Source organism: Sceloporus occidentalis, unplaced genomic scaffold (genome assembly GCF_023333645.1).
Source record: "Sceloporus occidentalis isolate IW3139 unplaced genomic scaffold, rSceOcc1.0.p SCAF_11, whole genome shotgun sequence".
NCBI lineage: Eukaryota > Metazoa > Chordata > Lepidosauria > Squamata > Phrynosomatidae > Sceloporus > Sceloporus occidentalis.
In genome coordinates this window covers 2,573,443-2,594,872 of record NW_028316991.1, presented here as the reverse complement: position 1 = coordinate 2,594,872, position 21,430 = coordinate 2,573,443, and positions in this window count along the sequence as shown.

Sequence of the window (21,430 nt, the reverse complement as noted above, 5' to 3'; positions counted from 1 at the left end):
ATTCATTTCATGTTTAATTTTATAATAAGGTTTATTTAATGTTTTATGGCTAGTAGGCTTGTCCCAGAGAGGCAAAAGGCCGTTTTTAAAAGTCAATATAGATTAATATTAGATATTACAGAAAGTTAGGTGGCAGCCCTACAATGTAACTTGTTTTTTTAATTGAATATTAGCTGTCTGGGGAACAGCCGGCTGTGCTACTGATGTCTGGCAGGGTCGCAGGGGCACATAATGTCCCCGACACAATGCAAGGCAGCCACAGAAGACAAAAAGGAGATGGTGAGGAGAAGGCGCTGGGGAGCAGGTGCTGGCTTGGTGAGGAGGAGGTGGGGGTGGTGAGGTGGTTTGGAAGCGAGGAGGTGACGGGTGAGGTGGTTTGGAAGCGAGGAGGTGACGGGTCAGGAAGTCCTTATATCTGATTGATCTAAAGTTTTTTGTTTTAAAAAATTAAATTGAGGGAAATGTGGCTACCTGACTGTTGAGATTCATCCGCTCATCCATATCAAGTGCAGCAAGCGGACTCTCATAGCATAACACTTATATCAACACGTATCATAGGTCTACAACTTTTTTAAATGATGTATGTTTATGTTAAAGGTACATGTGTGCCTTGCAATAATATCACTGAATAATTATATTTTTGAATAGTTCTGAAATAAAATATCCAAAAGCATCATGCTTCTGTCTCCGTTATTGATCCTTAAAAAAAAAAAAAGACTCCAAAAGATTTGTTTTAGTAAGCAGCAGATGTTTCAGTGAGTGAAAGAAGTGTGCATATGGTAATGGCAAAATATACATGATAATCAGTATTGTCACAACAGGGGAAGGCATATTTGTGGTAGGTTTTAATTATAAACACAAAACTCAACAAGCCTACTATTTTTTATATTGAATGCAATTATTTAATAAGTGCATTTTAGGATTGGCTCCAGGATGAAACATCCAAATAGACTGAATAATAATAATAATAATAATAATAATTTATGATGAATACTGTGTAATATTTAGTCTGTAACTTTTTCAGTACCAGATGGATGCCAGATGGAAGCAAAAAGCTTTGTATGGGATTGGTGGGAGCACAGAAAGAGTTAACACTCTGAGAGACCAAAGATTCCAAGTATTCCTTTAACAGGATTAACTCTTTGTTAATGCTGGCTCCATTTCATTTTGCTCTCCTTTGTGCTCTTTCATTGTATGATGGGTCTGCCCATCTGCTAATCAATGCAAAGGTCCCATCACACGCTTCCCAGATTTTTTTCTCAGATAATCATAGCAGCAACCAAAAAAACTATATTTTTACATACTTTCCCCATACAGGGCCCTTTTGTTAGTTCATTTTTCCAACAGGACCAAAAGAGAGAATAAATAACTATTTACATACTACATATAACCATATATACCATGTAATGTGATTAATCACTATATAATTATTTTTCCTTTATAAAGCTCCAACAGACACCGCAGCGCTGTACAATGGGTAATCCAGACAAAAGCCAATTTAAGCAGACAGAGACAAAAGGGACAAAGGTCTCCGTATTACAAATCTAAAGGGCATCCATTACATAGAGGGATGTATATATATATATATATATATATATATATGTCATATGGGGTGTGGTGTCTGACCCACCTACTATTCAGACATATTATATAAATCTGATTGTTTTTTTTTAAAAGTGCGTATGACACTTAAAATGTGACATGTTAATGCCATAGAATACAAAGTGTAATATTTGGTGGGATCACTAGATTTTACTAGGGTTACTTCTAGATTTTATGTATATTTTCGTAGTTTGCTATATTCAGGGCCTTGTGCCACATATAGCGTTCTTGTAATGTAACAGGCCTGTATAACTCAGTCCTATGGTGCTGCTGTCCTTCCAGATTTTAATGAGACCTCCAATTAACATGTAATTAACAGATTTATTTTGTGACCCGCAAAGCAATATGTTAAACATTAACCTGACAATATGGTATAACTCTGGCCTTGTAATGGGGCAGCCTGACTGGATTATTAACAATGCACAAATATCATTGCATCAGATGGTATATGTAGCTGCGCATACATGCATACAATTAGCCAATAACGCTCTAGAAGACATTGCCATTCCGAGCAGGCCACTGGCCACAGGAGATGGCTTTGGCTTTCTCAATACAGTACATGCATATTACCTCCCACATATTAAAATATATGGACTGTTTACATAGAATTGTTCACCAAGACTACCCAAACCATATGAGCCTGTTTAGCGTTCTTATGGTTTCTGCTTGATTCCTGCTTCTTGCGTGTAGCCATCTGACAATGTAGAAATGCTATTTTTTCACCAATAACAAAAAGGCCTACATATGCTCAATACCTTCACCACTAACACAGAATACCAGCGAAAACATTTTATGTCATTTTATGGCCTATAGTTATAATAATTCCGGGACAAGATTCTGAATGAGAAGGAATCACCAAGGAAACCAACAGAGCATTTCTTCTAACTGCCCCGTGGTTAGCACTTAACTCCTGAATGGTTATTAAGGCATATGGCCTGTGCGTTGTATGTGAGACAAAGATACAATGTGCACAATAGCAGCTAAGAAACTGTAATTAGTGGATGAGAATGAATTTACAAAACCATGCAAAAATTATTAAAAAATATTTACAAATGCTGGTGGCATTACTACTGTTTGTATTGCTTACTATAGCTGAGTAAGAAAACATGCTGGAAAAAGAATTATTGATATAGTTGACATCATTTTAACATTAAAAAGCCACGTGTGGTTTTCATGGATAATAAAACCTATAGCATATAATCTGATAATCTACATACAGGGTAAACAGGGCATTGTTCTTATCCAATAAATATCCCTCATAAGAAGCTTCTTTGTTGTATACAATATATAAATATATATAAATATATATATAATATATAATATATAATATATATATGTAAATATATATATAATATATCTACCAAATGACATTAAATGATACATACTGTGATTTACACTGATACATTCAACTTCCATGTATATAAATATATATATATATATATATATATATATATATATATATATATATATATAGACAGAGAGATACATGATGGTAGCAGTTATGTTTGATGCTTATCTAAATCTTATCCCTCTGTAATGTTATTTTATATATATATATTATATATATATATATATATATATATATATATATATATATATATATATACATACATATATATGCTGGCAGAGAGCATTATGGTTTAGAGATCTGAATTCACTTGATTCAACACACATCTCATCCCATTGTGCTGTTGGATGATGTTACAGGGGTCTTGTCACAGTCTACATTTTTCTCAATCAAAGTATCACTTTGTGTATCATTTATTAATACTAACAGACTATTTAGAACAAAACAGTGATGTATCTGTACATAAACACTGATTTCCACTCAACAGCCCAACAACCCAGTGGCACAAAATGTTACTTAAAAAACAGCATTCCATAAAGAAACTGCTGCTTTCCTAAAAGTGTCAGATCATCCCTGCTGGGTTATTTGAAACAAAGTCACAAATATGTACAATTATGGCATTAAATGATATTAAATGAACAACTGCATGAATCACAATCCTGGTTCCTGGTATGTTCTAGTGTTAAAAACCCATAATCTCCAATTCATTTAAAGAGAGATCTTTTGCTGACTCACCAGGTTTAGCAGCCTGTCCTGGTAGTGACCCCCTATCCTCAAACCACCAGCTGTTTTATTCCCCCCCATAGGATCAGTATAGAATGTGGCCACATATGCTCCAAGCAATCGCTGTAGAAACATTAAGCAGAGGCATTGCAGATGGGAGCTGTCCACTCACAAAGTGCTGAAATCATGCAGACACGTAGCACGAACAATACATGAAATGTGCAGTAATATCCACATACCTGTTACATACTAAGATCCATTTACACCCTGAGCTACATGTTAGATCCACGTCTGCGGGGAGCAGGACTCAGCTTCGGGGGATGTGGATTCATCAATAGACGTGGAACGAACAAGAAACACGCAAAAGGAAGGGTCCTCCCAAGCATCGAGTGTGTTAAAGACACAGGAGTTGTGTTTCCAAATCAGTCCACACCCCTCAATCCCGATTGGTTTACGCTAAATCGTGACGCAAACCGACATTCTCATGACCTCACCAGTTGCCCCAGTTCAGCAAACTGGGTGAATTTAAAGGTATCAGAGCCACTTTGGGCAAAAAGGCACCCTGATAATGAAATTTTCTGAATACAACATTCTGCTGTAATACGTTTCTTACTATTTTTCTAAATTACAATAGGGCACATTTACAGTCTGATGGCTGAAAACAGGAATAGTGACATCACTTGAGATGAGAATATATTTCAACAGGGAGAGTATTATTTTATATAAGTAAATACAGCAGAAATTGCCTCTGCCTGGCTATTGTTAGCCCCCATGGGAGCCTAATCCTGTCCTTAAAGGAAACTATGAATGCAAATTGTCAGATTCCCCTCCTATTAGCTTCTGTCATTAAAAGCAAACTAGCATCATTAAAGAGGATGAAGAAATCTCCCTGATTTAACTATCCATTATACAGGACCAGCTAAGCTCACTGTATAGCTTTACATAATGTATAGTGAAGTCAAGCAGCACAAACAGAACTCTGCTGTCAACTCTCCCTTTAGGGAATAAACCCAGATGTTGATTTTTAACAAGCCTTCCCCAAAAAAGACTTCTCCCCCAGCTGAAAAAGATGCAATAAAATATTTTAGTGTAATTTAGAAAAGGGCAGCACCATTATTTTTATCTTCTCAAAATGTCCAAAAATTGCTGACATAAATGGAAATATTTCCTTTGCCTTCTTGTTCTTGGGATGTTATGTTTGTCAGTGATAAAATAGCCATAATATGTAAATCATGAATCCACTCTGGCTTTAGAATTCCCATTAAATTAGTGAAGTCATACAATTATTAATAGTTTCTTATTATATAAGTCATTGGCTAACTGCACCTGAACAATTACAATTACTATATATGCATATTGGAATTTGACAGCAGGTAAAAACTATTCAGCCCATCTTGTCCATCCATTTTTCTAGATGTAAGACTCAGACCTTAATCAGTCCTTGGTCTTGTCTTAGATTCAGGATAGCTTTATGTCTTTCACTTCTGGTGGTTCAATTTATCTAGCACCCTCTCTATATTTTCTTCCTGGATGCAGCATTGAGTTCTAGGCTACCCAGTACAGACGCTGGGTATTTTGGGGCTCATCTAAAAGCATTTAGGCCAGGATTAAAAAAAACAGGACTGTGTCAGAAAATTCAGGCCTGTTGGCAATTATGCATCTAAGCCTCTGACCCTCTAGTTTTAGATATGACATTGTGCTCCTACATTTCTCCTCCTTAGAAATAAACCTCCCTCCTGCACTTGGTCCCTTTAAGTATTTAAGTATTTCTATCACATCCCCTCTCTGTTCTTTCCCCCAAGCTATACATACTGAACTCAGTCTTTCCTGATAATATGTATCCTGCTAATCATTCACCAGTTTGGTAGCCTCCTCTGAACTCTCTCCAATATCATATCTTTCATTTGGTACACATTGTTACTTTTATGTGAATTAAATAAAACTTCTTGAACTGTATTTTTTACCTTACCTCCTCACCAAGCCAATGAAAAAGAATGAAGATTTATACCCCTGGCTTGGGAGTCAGACTTAGATAATCAGATGCCTCGTGGCTCATCAGAGATGATCGATGACTGCCTTATGACATTTATATTGTTGCAGTAATGACCACCTACATGAATCATAGAAATATCATCACTGCTGCAAATCATTTTTTGCTGGAGAATAAATGCTTGCTCCAGAGAAGTCTTGCTCCAGGAGAAATCTTGCTTGGTCTACTTCAATTTCTTCATTAGAACTCAGAAACCAATCTAGGAGCATCCTAGTGCTTCTATGATGAGAACCATGGGAGGCAAAAACATATTCTACTAGATAACTGTATGTAGCCTGGTCGGCATGCCTTGAACATGTTTTCCCATGCAATGCATTACTGAATGCAAAATCAGTAACTTCTTGCACTGGGTGAGGAAGGTTTTGTCATCACAATTGCAATCATTTGAATGGCTTTACCATTTCTCACCTGTAGGTCATGCATCTTACCCAGTGCTGTTATTGTTCAGTAAGGACATTTTTGATTTGAGGCACTTAGTATAAGGAATAGGACCTCATGCACCTATTTGTGCTCATTACACCTTCAAATAACTAGGGACTACCTTGAAAACTAGTATTTAGGTTACACCTCTATTAGCGTCTTCTAGATTATGCTAATAAAAGTTACGTTTTAGGAACAAGGATTCCTTTTTTTCTTTTGTTTGTAGTAAGTAATCGGGGTTTTATTACCTCTTGGAATCCTTTTGCTATTTATATAGAGAAGCCATTTTCTGTATTGCCATTGTTCCTCACAAAGTTGCCCACAATTAACGTATAACCAATGCATAGTCCAATTGTAAGGGATGGAGCTGTACCACTTTTCCAACTTGAGTTGCCCCTACAAGGGCAGTAGGAAGAATTGAGACATGGAGATTCCCACAAAGCCTTTTGCAACATCTCTGAGATCCCTGCGCACGCTGTTGCATACAATGAAAATGCTCTGCATAGTGGGGATGTCAAATGGCAAATGGTAGCCAGTGGGGGCCAGGTCTGAGACATGTACCACAGAATGGGAGGAATCTCGTTTCACAGCACTGGTACTTTCCCTTCAATGGTGAGATCTTTGAGGCTCCACAATACAAATGTCCACTTTGTTTTGTGAGTCACCAGCTCTTCATGGCCAAAAAATCTCTGGTCTATCTTCTTAGAAAATAGGAGCGACTAAAGTCAAGTGATGAGCTCAATACAACAGGCAAAAAGAGTAGGTGAGAGAGGGCACCTTGTCTAACCAAAACAAGGCCATGAAGGGGTTAGTCTTCCAGCTGTTCACCAGCACCGTGCTGCAAATATCAAGGCACATTAAGTTAGGAACAGAACATCTCTCCCAGACCAAGCCGCTGGATTTCCTGCCTTTCACAAGGTCTTTCCCCCTTTTCTCCTGCTTTCTTGCAGTCTTATTTCCTTCTGTTCTATTCTTTCCTCTCTCTTTTGGCAATTTATTTTACCCTATATCATTTTTTGCACCTCACTTGCTGACATATTTTCCATACCCTTCCCTGTTTTCTTTTATCCAGCTTCTCTGTCTTTTCCATTTTTCATCCTCATTCTAACTTCTACTTCTATTCTGCCCCTACACATATATGTACATTCACACAGGCATATATATCTCTCTATATATATATCTCTCTCTATATATATATATACATACACACAAACATACACGTGTATACATATACACATTTATACACATATGTACACACATATCACCACACACACATATTTCACACGCAGTACTTCCACTTCCCTCCTGTATGTTTCTTGTAGTCCCTCCCTCACTGAGCGACAATCCTATCGGGTCGCGTTATGTGTGGCAATAATGCGTGGGACATGATCGGATCGCCAATACATGGGACAGGTGAGCACCTCGCACCTGGATCAATCAGAGCACCAGGCCCCTGGAGCAATTGCTATGCGTTCTCTGCCATTTATCCTGTCCTGGCTACCGGTGCTGAGTGTTACATTGAGTTTCTTTATGGTGAAATTCAGCTGTGTTCTGTGCATTTTAATGCACAGGATAACGAAGGGGTCCCTTTAAATCTATGGCGTCTCCATTGCAAATGCAAACAGATTCTGTAGAATCCCCCCATATGCATTAACCTCTTCCCAGCCCTTGCTATATTCCGTGCAGAATATTCAGGCTATCCCATTTCATGCCATTGGATATATTTACCACCAGTCTTCTCCAGTGCTCAGTGAACGTCATGGAGGGGTGGTTTATTTTGTTCTAATTATTATTTAGTAATTATATACAGTAGCACTATCATATTCCACAGGACTGTACACTCAGTAAACAGGACAGGGGCATTCTTCTATAGTAGGGGTGTCAGGGGCATTAACCGATTCCTTTAACAAAATCCCATTGAGACTTTAGGTCCTTAAATGTGCTGTTGAAAGTTGTGCACCAGTATTAGACGAGGGCATGAGAAAAACACTCCAGCTATGCAGGTGGGCATTCTAATAATACAGATCTGCTCACGTGATTAATCCAATTTTCAAACAAATTGGGGAACATTTTGCAACTATTACTCCACAAAAATAGCTAATTTGACCTTGTTCTGTTCATCAGTGAATACAGGTTAGAATATTAAATATTTAATTAGTTTCCAACCAACAAGCTGCTTCTAGTAAGCACAATAGTAGTAGCACTTTATAGAAGCTGCAAAATCGTATACACCTCTCAGATTGCTAAGAAGAGTTTGCAATGCTATTGCGTTGGGATTTCGAGCATTGAGCATAATGCCCAGTGGTGTCTCCCATGTGCCCTTATTGCAATAGTGGTAATAAAACTACTTGAGAGGAGCCCCCCTCAGTGTGCCCAATAACTAGTCCTAACCTGCCTATATCTACTGGTAGACTTATATCTACTAGAGCCCAATAATCTTCATATATTGTCTAAATCCCAACAGGGGCGCATGTAATAAGAAGAGGAACTCTAGTGATTGTGTTTTCAAACCTGGCATATATTTCCATAGAATATCTGTAGTTCTAACATGTGAAAAAAATCCTTAGTAAATAATTTGCCATAACATCTGTTAACTCTATGACTTAACGATATATATGCTAATAAAATAACCAGTATATTGTCACCATGTTGGCAATTAAAAAAAAAAAAAGAGAAAAATTACCTTCTCTCTGCAGCAGGTATTCCTTACTCCGTATCTAGATCTCCTGTATGGCCTACACTAAAGTCATAGGCGTTGCAACCATAATAGTAGCAGGTCATTATAAAAAATAATTTTCCCCTTTATTGAAATACACAAAGCTAATGATAAAAAATGGTTACCTTAATACTTACAGAAAAATACATCAAAAATAGTTATTTGATCTTAATCTGCCTCAAAGCTAAATGGAACAGTTGTTGCCAAATTGCCAGAAAACAGAATGTACTTAATTGAAAAGGTAATAGAATGTGAAGAATTTGATTTATTAAAACCTTTTACATGCTGAGAAATTCAACAGCAATCGAAGTGAACCATTATCTTATGCAAATCAACCATATTGATTTGTTCAGTCATCTCATCTCTTCCTTGACGCTCAAATAATATCAACGCAATGAAAGAGATTCATTGTAAAACGTTTGATAATTGGCAAGCAATGTACTTATCAGGTGTTCCAGCAAACTAGTATTCTAAAACAGAATAAAAAACATGCATTTTATAAATTGTTTGTGCCTAATAATAATATATGAGGCTTTAGAATATCCTATACAATCTAATTTATGAGCAGCAGGGCTGGATTAATCAACCATTTGCTTCAAAGCTCCCAAAATGTTGGGGGGCCTGAGCCCCCCATCCTGTAGTAGACATGACTTGGGCACTATATATTAACATGCAGCTTGATCAAAATAAACCTTAAATAAAAACACCGGAGACGTGAGGATCGTTGGAAAGTGTAAGGCCACAGTGCTTTATTACAGTGACGAATTATTAACAAAAATAAATGAAGATAATAAGAGATAGGATATGCTATCACAACATGTAAAACATATCAATTAAGTGCCAACATTCTGTAGGGATATCCAGCCAAATACCAATGGAATCCGTTTGGGTCGGAACACCCTACCATATGATAACCGCCAGGGACTGAACCCGTGGAGTGAGAAACCAGAAACAGAATCTTGGCGTAACAACCAATTAGAACATTGCATACAACCTATCTCCATAAAAATTCTGACTCACTTACACGTCTTAATTGCTTGCTCTATGCCCGTGGTTACTTCCAAACACCATAAAACGGTCCCCAGATCGCTTAAATGAACATCATCATCCCTGAACAGCACTAGGGAATCCGGTGTAATCTCAGGGTGCAATATTACCATACCCCCTTGTAAAGCAACAAAACAAGAAATAGCCCTGTTAACATTAATGCGGGTTCTATTAATCCTTAATGACCTCGCTCCCCTCCAAAACAATCTAGGAGTGATTACGGGCCATAAAATAAGAAGATGATATCACATTTGATGTCCTTTTTGAGGCGCCTTAAAGGCACAGAACACAAATCGTTACCCCCCACATGCAATACCAGAATTTGAGGTGGTCTGTCAAGTCAGACAGCACGCTTTACTTCATGACCCCTTCCTATCGAAGACCTCTCACGCCCATCCAACGGATCTGCACCTTCGGTAGAGGAAAACCCCGCTGTCGTCCAGAACGCCAAATCGCAGCTCTACGTTCAGCCAAAAACACATATGAATGGCCAACTATCCAGACTAAACATGGCATGCAACCGGAAAGAAATGAAAACAATATCAAATAGTACAAAAAACGCAACTTGCCAACACAAACCAGTGTGCACACTAACAACACACAAAGACCAAAACACAGTCAAGTATCCACGAAAATGTTATTCCTCGCTTTTATTTTTTAAAAACCTTTGTGGGTTTCCTTTCCTTTTTTTGACAAATTATTTTTTCATTTTTTTATTTTTTTTTTATCTTCATTCTGCAAAGTACTATCCATCCTGTGTCTCTTTTTTTATATACCAAATAGGGACTTAAAACGTACAGATTCCCAGCGCCCAATCCTCTTAATTCCTGAATCCTCTAAGCCCCATCTAGCTGCCCGCATCGCAGCTCCAATTCAAAAAGAATGAGAGCAACACTCAGTAGGGGAAGCGACAAGGCAGAAAGGAAGCGCCTGAGATAAGTGCTATCCTCATGTATCAGCAACGGCTCATCTTGGTTAGGTCTCAAGGCAACGCAGAGGGCAAAGGTCGCTACCAATGTTCCCTCTAATTTTTCTTGGGTGGTGTGCGCAGAAAATTTCTGTTGTGCAAAATTTTCCCAGAGCCAAAATTTTGTGCGCACAATATGCTTCTACAGTACATATAAAGCGAAGTTGGTGGAGCTGAAAAAAAAATCACATTGCAAGGGGGGCAGAGCTATATATTTCCAACCCTTTTGACTCCATGGTCTATTTTAAAGGTGAAATTCTCACTGCAAAAGTTAATTTGGCTGCATAAAGGATCAATATATATATATGTGTGTTTGTATATATGTGTATATATATATATATATATATATATTTTATTTTTTTTTATTGGGAAAAACTGCATAGCTTCTGTCGTTAGGCAACCATTGACAGGGGTACAGCATAACACATATCACTATATACTGAGGCACACATTGACTGGGGTGCAGCATAACACCTATCACTATATACTGAGGCAGACATTGACGGTGTTGCAGCATAACTGCTATCATTATATAATGAGGCAAATATTGATAGTGGTCAGGGAAGGGCTGGCAGCCTAAGGCCTGGGGGGCAAGTCTAGTCAAGTGGCCCATTGCGCCACCAAAGCGGCTGTGAGCGACATTGAAAGCGGCCGCCGTGCGGCAGTCACTCCACAGGCGCCTAATGAAATTAAAGCGGCCGGCGTGCACGCACCGCGCCGCCCAATAGCCGTGCCTCAGCTCTTTATCCCACCCCTTTTAAGACGTGGGACGAAGAGCTGAGGAATGGCCATTGGGCCTGACTGCCGCATGACACAAGGGCGTACCTAAAGTATTTGGCACCTGTGGCAGATCCTGCATGTGGCACCCCCCCCCCACACACACACTCTTTAAAACTGCATAGTTTCTGTGGTTAGGCAAACATTGACAGGGGTACAGCAAAATTGTTATCATTATATACTGAGGCACACATTGACGGTGGTACAGCATAACTGTTATCATTATATACTTAGGGATTACGCTGTACCACCGTCAATGTGTGCCTATACTTTGAGCCCGACACTGACAATACTGCAGTACAACCCCTATCACTATATACTAAGCCAAACATTGATGTGGTGTAGGCCTAACACTTCAGTGACTGGCTTAGTATATAGTAGGGATGCACCGAAATGAAAATTCTGGACCGAAACTGAAAATTCTGCATTCATTTGGCCAAAACCGAAAAAAAAAAAACTTTTAAAATACTTTATCAAAAGTAACACACCAAAATTAGACAAAAAAAAACAATCAATAATATTAATATATATATATATATATATATATACATATATAAACATATATATAATTAACAGCAATCACAATCCTATCATGCCCAGGTTCTAGCATGTACTGGCTGACTTAGCATGATAGGCGTGTGATTGCTGTTTGCAATCATATATATCTATTAATACTGTTATTGAATTTTTCTGTCCAATTTTGGTATGTAATTTACTTTTAATAAAAGTGTTGTTAACACACCACAGTTGGACAAAAAAAAAATTGATAACAGCAATCACACTCCTATCATGCCTAGACAGCCTCCTTATGCCATGCTATCCCCCCACACTTCCATGCAATCTCAAACCCTCATTCACAAACATTCATCATAAACTATAGCATAACACCCATCACTCTCACACACTTACTAATATTTTCCTACCTTTCCTCTGGCACTGTCACTTTTCCTCCTCCTCTTCATTCTTCCTCTTCTGTGTCCCGTCCTTCCGGTGCAGAGAGCGTGGAAGATGGTGGGCGTGGCTTCAGTGCTGTGCGCCGGGATTTGACATCAAGTCCTGACGCACAGGCACAGTTGCCGCGCGCATCGTTTTTGGAGGCGTGCCGGCACCCCTCAGTGAGCGGCACACCAGGCGGACCGCCCCCCGCCAGGTACGCTACCGCCACGGCGGACAGTCCCGGTGGCAGCCGCTTAGTTTTTAACTTTGCGGCTGCCATGAATGTTCATCTGCCGGCCACCCGGCCAGCCCGACGTCCCAGATTCAGGGCGGCCTGGGGGGCAATTGCCCCCCTGCTCCCCGGCCCAGCACGCCCCTGACAGTTGTGCAGCATAACTGTTATTATTTACTGAGGCACTCATTGACGGTGGTACAGCATAACTGGTAACATTATATACTGAGGCAAACATTGACGGTGGGGTAGCATAACATCTATCACTATATACTGAGGCACGCACTGACGGTGGTACAGCATAACACCTATCACTATACATTGAGCCAGACATTGCCAATAATGTAGCATAAGCCCTATCACTATATACTAAGCCAAACATTGATGTGGTGTAGACCTACCGCTTCAGTGTCTGGCTTAGTATATAGGGATGCACCGAAATGAAAATTCTGGACCGAAAATTCAGCATTCACTTGACCAAAACTGAAAATGCCCCCCCCTAAAAAACAACAACCCACTTTATTAAAAATAACACACCAAAATTGAACAAGAAAAAAACAACAACAATATTATATATATATATATATATAATTCATAACAGCAATCACACTCCTATCATGCTCAGGCAGCCAGTACATGCTGGAACCTGGGCATCATATTAATGTGATTACAGCCTCCCTATACCATGCTATCACCCCCCCCACTTACACATCCATGCTATCACACACACACACTCTCACACACTTACTAATCCCCTCTCACTTAATGTTTTCCTGCCTTTCCTCTGTTAGTTACTTTTCCTCCTCCTCTTTGTTCTTCCTCTTGCCTCTTCTTCTTCTTCTTCTTCTGTGTCCTGTCCTTCTGGTGCAGTGAAGGCGGTGGGCGTGGCTTCAGTGCTGTGCGCCAGGATCTGACATCAAATCCCGACGCACAGCATCAGTTGCCGCGCGCATCACAAGGGAGCAGGATCGGAGGTTGGGGTGAGATTTTTGATCTCCCCAACTGAGCTTGCTCCTCCAGCGGTGGACATTACTGTCCGTCTCTGGAGGAGTGCCAGCGTCACCCTGGACGGCACCCTGGACGGACTGCCCGCCCCCCCCAGCTCCCCGTGCGCACAATTTTAGGACGTGTGCGCTCCCTCGAAAAGTTATGTGCGCGCGCACAAGCGGACAGCTTAGAGGGAACACTGGTCGCTACCCTCGAAACGCTCCAAGCGGACTGTAAAGCCCTTCCCAAACGTATCCGTTTTGGATCTACGCACTCATAAAAGCAGGACGTCCTGACTTATTGACACGTCACAGCAATGCAAGCCACCCGGCAAACCAACTCAGAAATCCGGAAATCTCCAAAAAATGCAAATACAAAACTGAGCTGAAACAGTTTTAGCTCAAATTCAGACGAGCAAACAGAAAGCAAAATATTAAACAGGTGCCCCAATAAATCTAAGGTAACTGGTAAATCTAAGATAACGAGTATCGCGCTGAGAGGAGCCCCTCTTGTAACCCTTTAATGCTTGTCGAACCAAAAAACATTTTGTAAGATCCCTATTCCCGGTAATTTTAAAATAAAAGGCCAGAGCAGCCATTTTCAGGGAAATGACCGATGCAGACACCCCGCTTGTGAAAGAGTCCCCCAAGACAGATAACCTTTTCTCTTCAAACACCAGATTGCCAGCTTCAGCTAACTTTGCCAACCATTCAACCCACACCTTATAATAAGCCGCCTATGTGCTATCGGCCATGGAACGCTGAATCAAGGCCAGCGTGAGATCATTCCCAATTCCCAAAGCTCTGCCGGGCAGTCCACTCCTACTGCATTTGCCTCGGGGGCCAACGTCCAGAAACGCTCCAGCTGAAACCGAGACAAAGAAAAAAACAAATGGCGCAACAGCTTGATTACTGAAGGGGAGGACGCATTGACACTATTTATGGGCTGGACTATACCCATATTGTCACAAAAGAAATGCACCTTTTTGTTGTGCAGTAGATCACCCCAAATAGAGATGGAAACCAAGACAGGGAATAACTCAAAAAAACATCGTTTTTTGTCAAACCGGCATCCTTCAAGCCCTGAGGCCAAGACCCAACACTCCAGTGCCCCTTGAAATACCCTCCATAACTTAATGGTGAAGGGCACGCACCCCATCCGTGGCCAATGACAAACTCCTACAAAAAATTCTACCTATGGGAATAATCCTACACACAAAATTCAAGTTGCAGAGGAGGGATTGTACTCCACTAGCCAAAATTGCAATTATAAATCAACCTACATGTACTTCCTAATGTTAAGTTAGAATCTTACAAACCTCCTAGATGTGCTGGCATGGACTATTTGGAGCTGGCAAATGTGGGGAAATCAACAGGAACATTATTACTATAGTAATGGCATTACTTTTATCGCTTTGCATCAGAATTCTTCTGTGTGTATAACACCAAGTGTGTTATGTGTGAAATGGGGTAATTTATTGCTGTCTCAAGTCAGATGAAGATTAATGCATGGCTCTATCGTAAGTGAAAAATTAGCAGTTTAAAGATGATACTTTGTGAAGAATCAGAGTGCAACCTTTCAAGGCAACCTAGGTCTCTTCTTCGGGGAATTTAAGCTAAAGTGTCTCGTAAATACATTTATATACATACTTGTATCAGTATAAATGCTATGTACAAAATGCCCAACTGATGTCACAAGAGGCATCAAAGGAGTTTCACACTTCTGTATGAGTGTTTGTGGGTTACGCAGGTTATTCCATAGTAAAAAAAACTGTGGCAGCACACTTGTACCTCCAACATTTTACTATCTGTGTGCAGAACCATCCTATTAATGCAGCTACTTTCATATTGTTGATACTAGAGCCATCATTTCAACTGATGTATCGCTGTAGTCATTTCAGGAATTGCCACGCTCACAGAAAATATCTCTGACTGGGTGGAGAACCTTCTGAAACCTCTGTTAATAAATACATCTACTTTCAAGCAGAAGAATACTTACTTTGAACATTGCCCTATGTCTGGCCCATGTGCACCATTCCTTTTGAAACATTTTATGGAGGTTGTTCCTAAGGATGCACCAAAATATCAGCATTATCAGTAAAATGCCGAAATAAAAAAACGTCCGGAAACAATCAGCCGCCTGGGCTGTCTTTAATGGGGGCAAAAGCCTGCAGCAACCACGTCCACAGGGGCCCTGCTGCTTACCTGTGTCTCTTGTTCTGCCCAGGGGAAGCAGCAACCCAGTCATGTGAATTTACATCACGTCACATGACTCTGCTCTGTTCCTGCTTCCCTTTGGTGGGACAAGGAAAGTTGTTCGCACAGAGTATGAGTAACGCAGAGGGAAGCAGCGCCCCCTGCAGAAGTCTACGAGCGGCACCGGGAAATCTGCAGTTCAGGTAAGGGGGTGGGGGAGGATGTATGAACGAGTATGCATGATTGAGGGAATGAATGAGTATCTGTGAATGAATGAGTATCTTTGAATGAGTATTTGAATGAGTTAATGAATGTTTGTGAATGAGTAAATGAATGAATATGTGTATGATAGCATGGATGTTTAAAGACATGGCACAAGGAGGCTGTAAGTGATCTGCAGACCCCATCCTGCAGGGCAGCATTTTATCTGTGCTGGCAGCATCAATACACAAGGGGGCAGCTAGCTGGGGCCATTACATAAATCAATACTAAAGCGAGGGGCAGGCTGGGGGCATAAATACACATAGTGCTGGCTAGGAGCTCTCCGATGTCACCAGTCCTTTGAGCAGCAACTAGGGAGCCAGAACATCCAAAATCTGTCCCTGTTTTTTTGGCCGATGGACAAGTGCAAGCCCTCCTGCCTGGACCTGCCACCCTAGACTTAATTAGCTTATGCCAGCACTTACTTCATAACACCACAAATCATTTAACCAAAAAACATAACATGGACCCTATTCCAGATAGTACCATCCTGGCAAATATGTATGTTGTTGAATCTCTCTACGCCATTAGAAAACATTACCTTTACAAACCTTAACACAATTTATACAATATATACGCACAAACAACAATTTCACATTTATGGAGGACTTCTGCCTAGGGTCTCTCATGCAGTAATGTATGCATAGTGGTACAAAAGCTGAAATGGACAAGGTAAAGTTAACTGTAAGTGAAACTTTTGGGAGTCCAACTACGTGGCTTGTAACCTGTATCACAGCTCAATACAAACAATACAAGCAAGTAATCTATATTACTGTTTGTTTTAAAGAGACACGCCAGCCATCATATGCACTTTAATATGTGTGATAGTTTAGTTGTCCCTACACAATCCCTTTTCCTTGTCCCCCGTCCCTTGGCTTGCATGAGATGCGTTTGGCCTTACCATCATTGATTTTGACAATAAGCAAATGTTTCAGGGTAGATTGTTTATATCCAAGGCTTTCACATGATAGCTTTATAAACGAGATAAACTGTGTTCCTTTAATTTATTATTATTATTATTATACTTTATTTATAAAGCACCGACAGATTCTGCAGTGCTGCACAATAAAGAAAATGATACAGATAATGACAAGTACAACACAGCAATTGACATACAGATACAAGAGGAATGAAGGGCCCTGTTTCCGCAGGAACTTCTTGGTGTGATTGCTTATAACTCTCTGGTGCTTTCTCTACAACCCATGAATCATGATTAATGCTTTAAAAGAACAACTTTGGGCAGGTATGCATAAGAAATGGTTAATACAATAAAGGGAAATGTAAATATATTTCAATTGGTTGCATTATCGTGAAGCACGAGACAGATGTAAGCAGTTCTACAAACTAACAACACTCTCTTTATACTGCAGTGACCTCTGCTGTTTAACAAGATTATTCTGCCGCTTAGAATTCAGTTCTTTACTTATTGGTATATGTATGAGGTCAGATACTGGGATCTCATATGAACAAGAAACTATTAGGAGATCCTATATTGTATAAAACTTCCAGGGCTACTTGCGCAATACCATGCAATTTGAATCTGAACTCAAGGTATGGGTATTTCACCTAATATAGTCCGGAAAAGTGCATATTAAGGTATTTGACTGGAACACCATTATTAATACATCATCAAATCATTGAGCTACCGTAATCTTTCACTCTCTCACTTTCAGTCCTTTGCATAATCTTTCATTCTTAACCTAATACATTTATATTGAATGCATTCTTCTCTTAAGCAAAGTTGCTTTTATGAGAAGAAACATTTTGAAAATGTGTTTTTATGCAACAATTAAAAAGGAGCTTATTTGAAAGATATGTATCTGATAATTGTGATTTTGCAAAGGAACCAAATACTAGACTTGTGAACGGCAAGCAAAATTCATTCAGAAAAAAATTTTGTTTTGTTTTTGCTGCATTCATTTTCGGGCAATGAACTTGCCACTTGGCTCGGACAAAATTTGGGGGAATTTTTGGATTCAGAAACAACATTCGGGGGTGTTCCCAAAGGGGGAAATTGCTGGCACCTTCTGGATTCACCTCTTACCTACAGCAGCACCATCTCAAGGTCAAGAGATTGCAGCAACAAGGAAGAGACCACCAACAATAGCGGCACTGCATCAATGGATACACACATCCAGCAGCATTTTATGGCACTCAATTTCTCCAAAAATTGGACAAGTTTGATTAGTTGATCCCTCAGAGTAAGGAAGGTGATATGGCAGTAGCAGGGCACTGGAAGAAGGTAGGTACTGGCACATATCCAGTTCCAACGTACAAGGCACTGAATTATCCCTGAATAAAAAATGTATGCCTCAGAGTAAGGAAAGAGATGGAGCTGCAGCAGCAGAGCAGGGCACAGGGCAGGCATTGGCAGACAGACTGATCCCCCCATATTACAAAAAATAAGAATTTATTCCCCAGAGTAATGAAGGGCATTTAGGCACAGAGGGCACCGAACAGGTACTGACAGACAGACACAACCAGCCACATCCAGCCAAAAGACTGACCCCCCCCTCCCATATTAGAAAAAATAAGAATGCCCAGAGTAAGGACGGTGAAAGCGTATCAACAGCAGTAAAAGAGCACTGGGCCGTGGCAGACAGGCACATGCAGCCCTTTAGAGCAGGACTGGAGTTCCCCAATATAATAGACTAGACTTGGGCACCAGGGGGCTCTTCGTCTTCGTGCTCGTCTTCGTCAAAAAAAAATCTTCGTATTCCGCGAATATTCGCCCGTTCCTGTCTTCTCTTCGGGCGAATATTCGTTTTTTCTTCGTTTTTTCTGGTTAAGGGGTTAATACGGGGTTAACGCGTACCGCAGCAGCTCTGGCGCCAGTAGTTTAAATGTGCGTATCAGCAACTCTATTGGTCGCCAGCAGGGGGCCTCCTGCTGGTGACCAATGAGCTCACTACCATACATATAGCTAATATATTCTCGGGCAGAATATTATGCTACTCAGTGTAAAACCAACAGAGGGCAGCATTCTGTCCAAAGATATATTAGCCATATGTGGCAGTGTGTTCATTTTCATTTATTAATTATTTAAATAAAATATAGTCCCATGATCCGCTGGTCTCCCCGCTGCAACAGTTAAATGTCCGCACTCGCGGACATTAATTATGTCGAGCTTGCAAACTCTTTTTTTCTATTTATTTGGGGGTTTTTTTTATTTAACCATTACACAAAAGGATCATGGGAATATATTTTATTTGAATAAATGCAAATGAGCACACTGCCACATATGGCTAATATATGTTCGGACAGAATGCTGCCCTCTGTTGGTTTTACATTAAGTAGCATAATAACTGGATTTCTTTCAAGCATATGGAACAATGCTACTTAATGTAAAACCAACAGAGGGCAGCATTCTGTCCGAACATATATTAGCCATATGTCTTCGGACAGAATGCTGCCCTCTGTTGGTTTTCTATTAAGTAGCATAATAAATAACTGGATTTCAAGCATATGGAACAATGCTACTTAATGTAAAACCAACAGAGGGCAGCATTCTGTCCGAACATATATGGCTATATGCCATATGCTTGAAAGAAATCCAAAGTTATTATGCAACTTAATGTAAAACCAACAGAGGGCAGCATTCTGTCCGAACATATATTAGCCATATGTGGCAGTGTGCTCATTTGCATTTATTCAAATAAAATACATTCCCATGATGCTTTTGTCTAACAGTTTAATACAAAAAACCCCCCAAATAAATAGAAAAAAAGAGTTTGCAAGTTCGACAGAATTAATGTCCGCGAGTGCGGACATTTAACTGTTGCAGCGGGGAGACCAGCGGATCATGGGACTATATTTTATTTAAATAATTAATAGATGAAAATGAACACACTGCCACATATGGCTAATATATCTTCGGACAGAATGCTGCCCTCTGTTGGTTTTACATTGAGTAGCATAATAACTTTGGATTTCAAGCATATGCTACTTAATGTAAAACCAACAGAGGGCAGCATTGTGTCCGAAGTTATAGTAAGTTATTTATGCTAAGTTAAATGTCCGTACCGGCGACTTTGTTGGTCGCTGGCACTGACATTTAACTGACACAGCGGGGAGACCACTGGTGTCCGTGCTGTGTCAGTTAAATGACGTACCAGCGACTTTGTTGGTCGCTGGCACGGACTTTTAACTGTTGCAGCAGGGTCCCAGGTTGCTTTATTTTTTTTTCTGCCTAGCAACTAGTGGTAAGGGCCCGTGCGAGTGAGCCTATTGGTCGCTTGCACAGCCCTTTACCCTACGGATTTCTGCTCCCGTTATCCAACGCAGCATCGCAGGGGTTAACGGGAGCGCAAATCAGGAGTTAAAAAGGCCGTGCGAGTGAGCCCTATTGGTCACCTGCAGGGTCTTCCTCTGGCATCAATCGATTGGTTGATGCCAGAGGAAGACCCTGCAGGTGACCAATAGGCTCACTCACACTGCCCTGTAACCCCTGACGACGAACCTGCAGATTTCCACTTCAGTCAACTCCCGCGATGCTGTGAAGATAAGGTAAGTTAGATGGGGAAGGGACCGGGGAGAATAGTAGACGAAGGCGAAGATTCTTCGTGTGTGAGTCTTTGTCTTCGCCTACGTTTTACCAGCACTGTCTTCTCTTCTTCATGTCTTCGGAACGAACACGAAAACGCACTCTTCGTGTTCGTTTTCATGTTCGCCCGAAGACAAATGCACAAGTCTATAATAGACATTTTAAAAAAAGGTTTCCCCAGAAGAGGGAAGGTCAAGAGGAGAAGCAGCAGTAGTAGCAGGGCACTGAGCCTAAGCAGGCAGGCACTGAGCCTAAGCAGGCAGGCACTGGCAGATGATAGGCACATGCAACCCCTTGGAACAGAAGTCAATTTTCCCAATATTATAGAAATACAAAAAAAAGGTTCCCCCAGAGTTTGGATGGTCAAAGAGGAGAAGCAGTAGCAGTAGCAGAGCACTGGGTCTTGGCAGGCAGCCACTGGCCCTTGGAACAGGGCTAAATTACAACAATATTAAAGAATTTGTTAAAAGAAATGATCACTTAGATTAAGGAAGATTAAGGAAGGAAATAGAAAAGCAGCACTAGAGCCTCACACACTTTGAACATTAAGTGCTGGGCACACTAATTTGGGAAGAACAACTTTCAAGAAGAGCAGTGTTTTCTGAGGTTTAAGTATGTTGCCTATC